The sequence below is a fragment of the Haliotis cracherodii genome, unplaced genomic scaffold (assembly GCF_022045235.1).
Source record: "Haliotis cracherodii isolate W230 unplaced genomic scaffold, xgHalCrac1.p SCAF_8, whole genome shotgun sequence".
In the NCBI taxonomy this organism is placed as follows: domain Eukaryota; kingdom Metazoa; phylum Mollusca; class Gastropoda; order Lepetellida; family Haliotidae; genus Haliotis; species Haliotis cracherodii.
In genome coordinates, this window is record NW_027266341.1 from 3,960,179 (window position 1) to 3,968,379 (window position 8,201).

Below are 8,201 nucleotides of genomic sequence, written 5' to 3' on the forward strand. Positions count from 1 at the left end.
CACATGTATATGTGATATCTGTTGAATGCTGAGTAATTTTTAAAGAAATATAACGTTACTATTGAATCATATGGGGAAACATTTGGTTGTGTGTAACCTATAAACTAAAGATAACCAAGGGAGGTAACCGCAATGCCGGAAAATACCAGTTTGTCTTTCTTTGAGGGTTTTGAAATTTGTCTGGTGACTCACAGACAATCAAATCGTGGACTAAGTAAACGTCATAGAAATATTCGATTCCTCCTTTCGATAGCAAATCGACAACTTATGAACAGACTTGATGCAAATCACACAGTCTAGATCTATCACAACTGACATACCGTGTTGTACGTATGTACAGGTGTTCGCTCTTGTCAAAACGAGTTTGTTGTCGATCAAACCGCCGACACTAGACACAGATCGAGAGTTTCCGATATCTTTATTATGATTATCGTTCATATTCAATCAGGAGGCTTGGTGTAACGAGATCAAGTCTATGGCCAGCAATATATGTCTATAGATCCATCTGTCGTCTGCCATGGATTTTAGCATTACTCAAAACATCGTGTTCATATGATATAACTCATCTGCGAGCATTGACAGTTATCGCATTTAGCACTGAATGGAGTCTGGGAATTCCATATATAAATGGATCGTTTCCAAGGCAAAAACCATTCTTGGTCTTTTCTGGTGAGATACGTGATTAGCGGCAGGAAGAATGAAAGCAGAATTTGTATCTGGTTGGATAAACATGTGAAATAGGTCGGAAGCCATATGCGGCTGCCCTTCTTCCTCATCGTCGCGACATCGTTTTGTGTCGTAGCCGTGGACGCTGGTGTGGAATCTAGTGTAGGGTGTGGACATCAGCGTGTTTACAGAGATTGGCCATTTGAAAGTAGAGTGAGTGTGCTGAGTTTAATGTCGCTATGAACAGTATCTCCGGTGAAGTGAAGAGTGTCAGCATTGAGTAAAGTGGGCGGGTTACCGTGAAGGTGGGTATTATGCTGGCGGACCAAGGATCATAATCAGGCTTCGATCAGGCTGAGATTCGAACCAATGAACAGCGGATCATTACACGGCTGAGGGAATCAACTCTTTTATCGAAAAAATGTATTGTCCCAAAAATTCGTGAAAACATCATTATGGCTAAGACTGTTAAAATAATCTGTTCAATCTGCTACAAATATGCATTGTTGCAAGGTGATTTGGGTAAAAAAAATATTGATGCTCACAGTTATGATTTAAAAACTTGAAACGTGAAATCCAATAAAATGGACATAAAGATAGGTTGGAAGAAATATTACTTATCGTAGTAAATTCGGAACCGTACATTTATACAGCATGGTTTTAACATATTCCACTGTGCATTTGATAGAATCGAACGAAAACTATCTTGAAAATATGGGCTTAATTACGCTCTTACGATATAAAACTTACATGTCGTTGTATGATTCTTCCTTGTGGTAGGGAGCATATAGTCTGAATATCTCCACATTAGCATCGCACATGCCTCCGAGGTTACATGAGGTGGCGCCACGCAACCATCGGCTTCAAGCATATATCAGCAACAAATATCACATGAGCATACCACTCTCAACATGAATTGTATAGATGATTCATACTGAAGGCCCTATATCACATCTAGTACCATATAAACCTTTTTGTGCAACAACATGCACCATGGGATACAGACTTTGATGAGAGTTTTCGAAGAGTCTACCAGTCTAGAATTAACGATAAATTTATGGTGTTTTCCATTCAATAAAATACGTCTCTCTGAAGCGCCTCTGTAGAGGCCGTCAATGCTTTCTGCCATAAAAAGAATTAATCATGAGATTAAGGTTTTATTATCTGTCCTCATTTTGTTTTTGTTCGAAAGCACAATGTAATACAGTATTTCACCTAAATATGTGACTTCCTCAGAGAACATCCAACGTGTAACATATGCAATACAGTATTTTACCCCATCCACTGACTAGATATTGCTGGAATAACACTATTCACACGCCTGCTCGCATTGTTTATCCTGCAATGATGGTTAATCCGCAGTCTTATACACTATTTAGTCAGGCGAATACAGGATTTTTCCACGAAATAACATTATGGCTACCGAAAGGGACATATAGGTTTTTGGTAAGGATGGGGATGCAGCAATAAGAGAGGAAATTTTTCTGGCCACAGTTTCAAGAGGAAACAAGCATTACTGACCCAGTGTTGACAGTCTTCTGTGTGTAATTGAGGTCATGCCAATAAGAAATGTAATATGTATAAGAGAAAGATGGACGCCAAGAGCAATTTTATCCCAGAACATGAAATTGACTCCCACGTGCGTGTGTGGATGTTGTTCAATACTAATTCTTTACTTTGGATTGAACCCTCTTTAAACGAGAAAGAGAGAAGTAGAAAAAAGAAAATTACTTCTAATCTGGCATCAGAAAAAGTAAATTAGCCACGAATTAGGTACAACCATGCTTTCTGTCAGCAAACAAGGGAACGGTTAGCCTGGCAGGGCAATTCGTGCTTATGCCACTGAAAAGACAAGCACTAAGAGGAATAGGAAAAACTAATGTCTTCTTCGATTGAAACTACGGGTCGATAGTGTTAATTTCTAGATTGTGACCGAGGATACTTTCTTTCTCTTTCTTTACAAGTTTATACCATCAAATTGGCAAGGCCAATAATGGCCTTTACTTGTCCATGTCGGCCATTCGAGCCCCGCAAACCCAGGGGAGATAACTCAGATTACATCCCGATCCCTACCGGATAAGTGTTTTATCTATTAATCTAACCAATTTTCTTATGTCTACTCCCATCAGCCAAACTGGATAACATATCCCGTTATAACTATGTTTGGACACTGTGTAAATCTGCTTCCTGGTGAATGAATGCATAATACACGATCGTCAATAATTGAAAATAGTCTATCATGTTAAGGAGAAATAGCCATCTCAGTAACATATCATGGCCTGGTCTACATTCTCGATAGATTGGTGGCTGTTCTTGGTTAATCTAGTGGGATGGATCAAGTCTACGATTGAACTTTCACATATGGGTGGATGATTGACAGCCAGCTCAGTAACACGCCATGGATTGACTTGCCCATATTCTCACTGGATTGCTGTCCCCGTTCTCAGTAGCATATCATGGCCTGGTCTACATTCTCACTGGATTGCTGTTTCTGTTCTCAGTAACATATCATGGCCTGGTCTACATTCTCACTGGACTGCTGTTTCTGTTCTCAGTAACATATCATGGCCTGGTCTACATTCTCACTGGATTGCTGTCCCCGTTCTCAGTAGCATATCATGGCCTGGTCTACATTCTCACTGGATTGCTGTTCCTGATCTCAGTAACATATCATGGCCTGGTCTACATTCTCACTGGATTGCTGTTCCTGTTCTCAGTAACATATCATGGCCTGGTCTACATTCTCATTGGATTGCTGTTCCCGTTCTCAGTAACATATCATGTCCTGGTCTACATTCTCACTGGATTGCTGTTTCTGTTTCAGTAACATATCATGTTCTGGTCTACATTCTCAATGGATTGCTGTTCCCGTTCTCAGTAACATATCATGTCCTGGTCTACATTCTCACTGGATTGCTGTTTCCGTTCTCAGTAACATATCATGTCCTGGTCTACATTCTCACTGGATTGCTGTTTCTGTTCTCAGTAACATATCATGGCCTGGTCTACATTCTCACTGGATTGCTGTTCCTGTTCTCAGTAACATATCATGGCCTGGTCTACATTCTCACTGGATTGCTGTTTCTGTTCTCAGTAACATATCATGTCCTGGTCTACATTCTCACTGGATTGCTGTTTCTGTTCTCAGTAACATATCATGGCCTGGTCTACATTCTCACTGGATTGCTGTTCCTGTTCTCAGTAACATATCATGGCCTGGTCTACATTCTCACTGGATTGCTGTTTCTGTTCTCAGTAACATATCATGGCCTGGTCTACATTCTCACTGGATTGCTGTTTCTGTTCTCAGTAACATATCATGGCCTGGTCTACATTCTCACTGGACTGCTGTTTCTGTTCTCAGTAACATATCATGGCCTGGTCTACATTCTCACTGGATTGCTGTCCCCGTTCTCAGTAGCATATCATGGCCTGGTCTACATTCTCACTGGATTGCTGTTCCTATTTTCAGTAACATATCATGTCCTGGTCTACATACTCACTGGATTGCTGTTTCTGTTCTCAGTAACATATCATGGCCTGGTCTACATACTCACTGGATTGCTGTCCCCGTTCTCAGTAACATATCATGGCCTGGTTTACATTCTCATTGGATTGCTGTTCCTGTTCTCAGTAACATATCATGGCCTGGTCTACATTTTCATTGGATTGCTGTTCCCGTTCTCAGTAACATATCATGGCCTGGTTTACATTCTCATTGGATTGCTGTTCCTGTTCTCAGTAACATATCATGGACTGGTCTACATTCTCATTGGATTGCTGTTCCTGATCTCGGTAACATGTCATCGCCTGGTCTACATTCTCACTGGAATGCTGTTCCTGTTCTCAGTAACATATCATGTCCTGGTTTACATTCTCACTGGATTGCTGTTCCTGATCTCGGTAACATGTCATCGTCTGGTCTACATTCTCACTGGATTGCTGTTCCTGTTCTCAGTAACATATCATGGCCTGGTTTACATTCTCATTGGATTGCTGTTCCTGTTCTCAGTAACATATCTTCGCCTGGAGTACATTCTCACTGGATTGCTGTTTCTGTTCTCGGTAACATGTCATGGCCTGGTCTACATTCTCGATAGATGTGTGGAAGTTCTCGGCTAATCTGGCCCGTCAAGTAAATGATGGAACCTTCATATATAGGTGGGTGCCTGAGTCTTCAGGCAAAGTTCATATCGATGGAATACGAATAAAAGCGACAAAACTCTTTCCATATTAATGAGAAATCTCTGCTAAAAACAGAGTCGATTGTTCGATTGTGACTGTCAAATAATAACAGGTGTTAACGAAATGGTGAGAGTATCCTACAAAAAAAAGCAAGTAGATTGTTCAAATTTTACAAAGATGTGTCAATGAGGAAGCCCTACATTTCACATATTGTTCTCCTAGATGGCAATTGCGTTCCTTTATATATAATATAATATACCATCCCAACCGTCTTATATGATAGCAGGGTCCAGAGTAGAGTGTCATGTCGCTTTTCCAACCATATCACGACGGGTGGCATCAAGAATACGCTTCACACAGAGTACAAAGAGAGAAACACAATGGGGGATTTCGAACGAGCAAACGTTTCAATGAATAGCCCACCCAAACGCAAACTGCAACACTAACAAACATGCGAGTGACTCAATTGTGCCGGCAATTGCAGATATGTATATTGTGAAACTTCAAACACATCCCTACTTTTTCAAACCTGAAATATATCCCTACGTTTGGACTTGCGTTTTCTAAAGGAGAAATCCTGCGAATCTCATGGTTCTACTTCCGGGATCCACAGATTCCAGTGATTTCTCCCACTAAAACCATGTTATGGTTTGTATCGTAATTCTCTATAATTTGCATAATGACATGTATTTGCGTCAGTCTGACTTGCCTAAAGCGCATGTTCAGAATGACCAGTGAATTCCTAGCTCTGAATCAACGACAACAGCAACAGCTTGACGTCATCACACGTCTTTTTTTCAGTATTTCATGAAAGGGTTATCTAATTACTTTAAAATGATCGTTATTGGTAATATAATGTACATCGACATGTCCGCAGCCTTCCAAATTACCATCTGTTTGGATGAGTTCCTTTGCTTAACAAGACAATGGTTGTACTCACGTTACGATTTGACAAAGGCAAAACCACGATGAAGCAAGACATCTATTTACATCCACTGAGGAGACGTGTTGGTGGACTGCATACCAGTGTAGTGATAACAGGTTACCAGCAACCGGACAACTGGGGCACGGGAATTCATCGAGTATACACCACACAGGAATATCCATGTCAGTGTGAGAAGCAACTGGACTTTCGTAAAAAATATCTCAGACTTGATAGTCAAGGTGCAAGCGTCTTTCTGGACACTGAAAGGTCCATTCCTTCCTGTAACTATTGTAATCTACAACTCCACATGATAACATTATGGTGTGTGACTGTCATGGAAGCAGGAAGAGGAAGATTTGCTTCTGGGTGTTATGATATAGCTCAAAGGCATTGTTGATTTTGAACAAGAGTGTTCTGACCCGGTACAGTACATGCCATGCAGCACTGTGGTTGAATTAACAGAAATATAAACTGAGGGGCATGAGAACCTAAACTGCCGGGGTAAAGAAAGCATACATTTGGACATAGCTGCTTCACTCGGGTCATGAATACGTGAAGATCCGGGTTAGGATAGGTCTTCAGCAACCCATGCTTGCCGTAAAAGGCGACTATGCCCATCCCCAGAGGCGACTACCGGGATCGGGTGGTCAGGCTCGGTGATTTGATTGATGCATGTCATCGTATCTCAGTTGAGTAGATCGATGCTCAAGATGTCAATCACTAGATAGTCTGGTCCAGACTCTTATTTAAAGAACGCCGTCATATAGCTGGAATATTGCTGCTGTTAAGTGCTGAGTTAAGAAAAAAACACACACAAAAACACACTGTGCTCGTAACGTGTTGTGAGATTCTCATTGATAGGATTATCATATCGCCTATAATAACAGGTAAAGGACAAACAGTTGGACTTTGCTTCCAAAAAAGATTTGATTTACAGTATATTGTAGATAAATACAATGTGCATCAATAAATACGTTACGAGATCTAGTGAGTGAGTTGGGTTTGACGCCGCTTTTAACAGTATTCCAGTTATATCGCGGCGTGTCAGCTTAATGTGGGAGGAAAGCCCGAAGTGATGCAGGTCTCAGATGTTTACCACTTCGGTGAAACCCACGAGCACGGGTATGGTCCTAGAAACATAATTGGGGCGAACCGGGATTCGAACCCACAATCATAGGTTTCTGGCGTGCCCAAAGGATGCAACTCTGCATAGCGAATCGCGGCGCCTTAGACGACTGGGCCACCCGTGCCCCCGTTACGAGATCTAAATATCATAAAGAAATCGAGTTTGTTATCAAAACCAAGGCGTTTATTTTTGCATGCCTCTCGTAAAGGGAGAGAGTTGCATATACTAAGTACTTGTGTTTCTAATATGGAATTCTACATTCCAACCAGCAATACCACACCTGTCCCAGTACCTGGTACAGACAAACCAACAGTCAACTGTGTCGACCCAATCTCACCCTCAATCAGCCAGGCCACATCGACGACTTGTCCTCCAAGAACGTCGACCAAAGATTATCCGTCAATGTCACATACCCCGTTTATATAGGGACGAGCCTGTGCTTTGTTTGTTTGTTGTTTAACGCCGTAATCAGCAATATTCCATTTATATGACGGCGGTCTGTAAATAATCCAATCTGGACCAGACAATCCAGTAATTGATATCATGAGCATCGATCCACGCAACTGGGAGATGATGACATGCATCAACCAAGTCAGCGAGCCTGACCACCCGATCCCGTTAGTCGCCCCTAACGACAAGCAGTCGCCATTTACAAGCATGGGTTGCTCGAGACCTCGGATCTTTCACAACGAGAGGAGTGGACAAATATGCACGCAACTAATTATTTCATCATTTAAGAGTGCCACTTAAATACTCATACACTTTTGCATATAGTTTTTTAATTACATTTTTGCAATATATAAATAGTTGTGTTTTAAAGGCCCATTTATATGGCACACTGCTTCGAACAGCGTCTTGTTATGGTCTTGTAGAACTAGCTTCGAGCAGTCTTGTTTTCGTTTTAGGCGCCTCTGTATATCGCACACTGCTTCAACAGTGCCTTGTGTTCATTAATTGGCGTCGAATAATGAGGACGCTGAAATCCTTCTACGATCGAACAATAATATTTTATGACTGCTTCTTCTCATACTCAATGAAGCGCATGTTACACGTAAAAATAACCCACTGAAATGAACATACACGTAAATTGACTTCAGCATGCGAGCGCCACACGACGTAGTACCTTGTTCGCTGATCATTCGCTCTCATGGGTGGTGCTCAGTATCGAGTTAATCACAAATACCAGATGTGTTCACATGGGAATAGTGCACTTGATACAGATTTGAGTTACTTCATGTCCAGAAAACATAAATGCTATCCATGCGTCCAATTACCAATGACAGCCATGGTCTCCCTGGG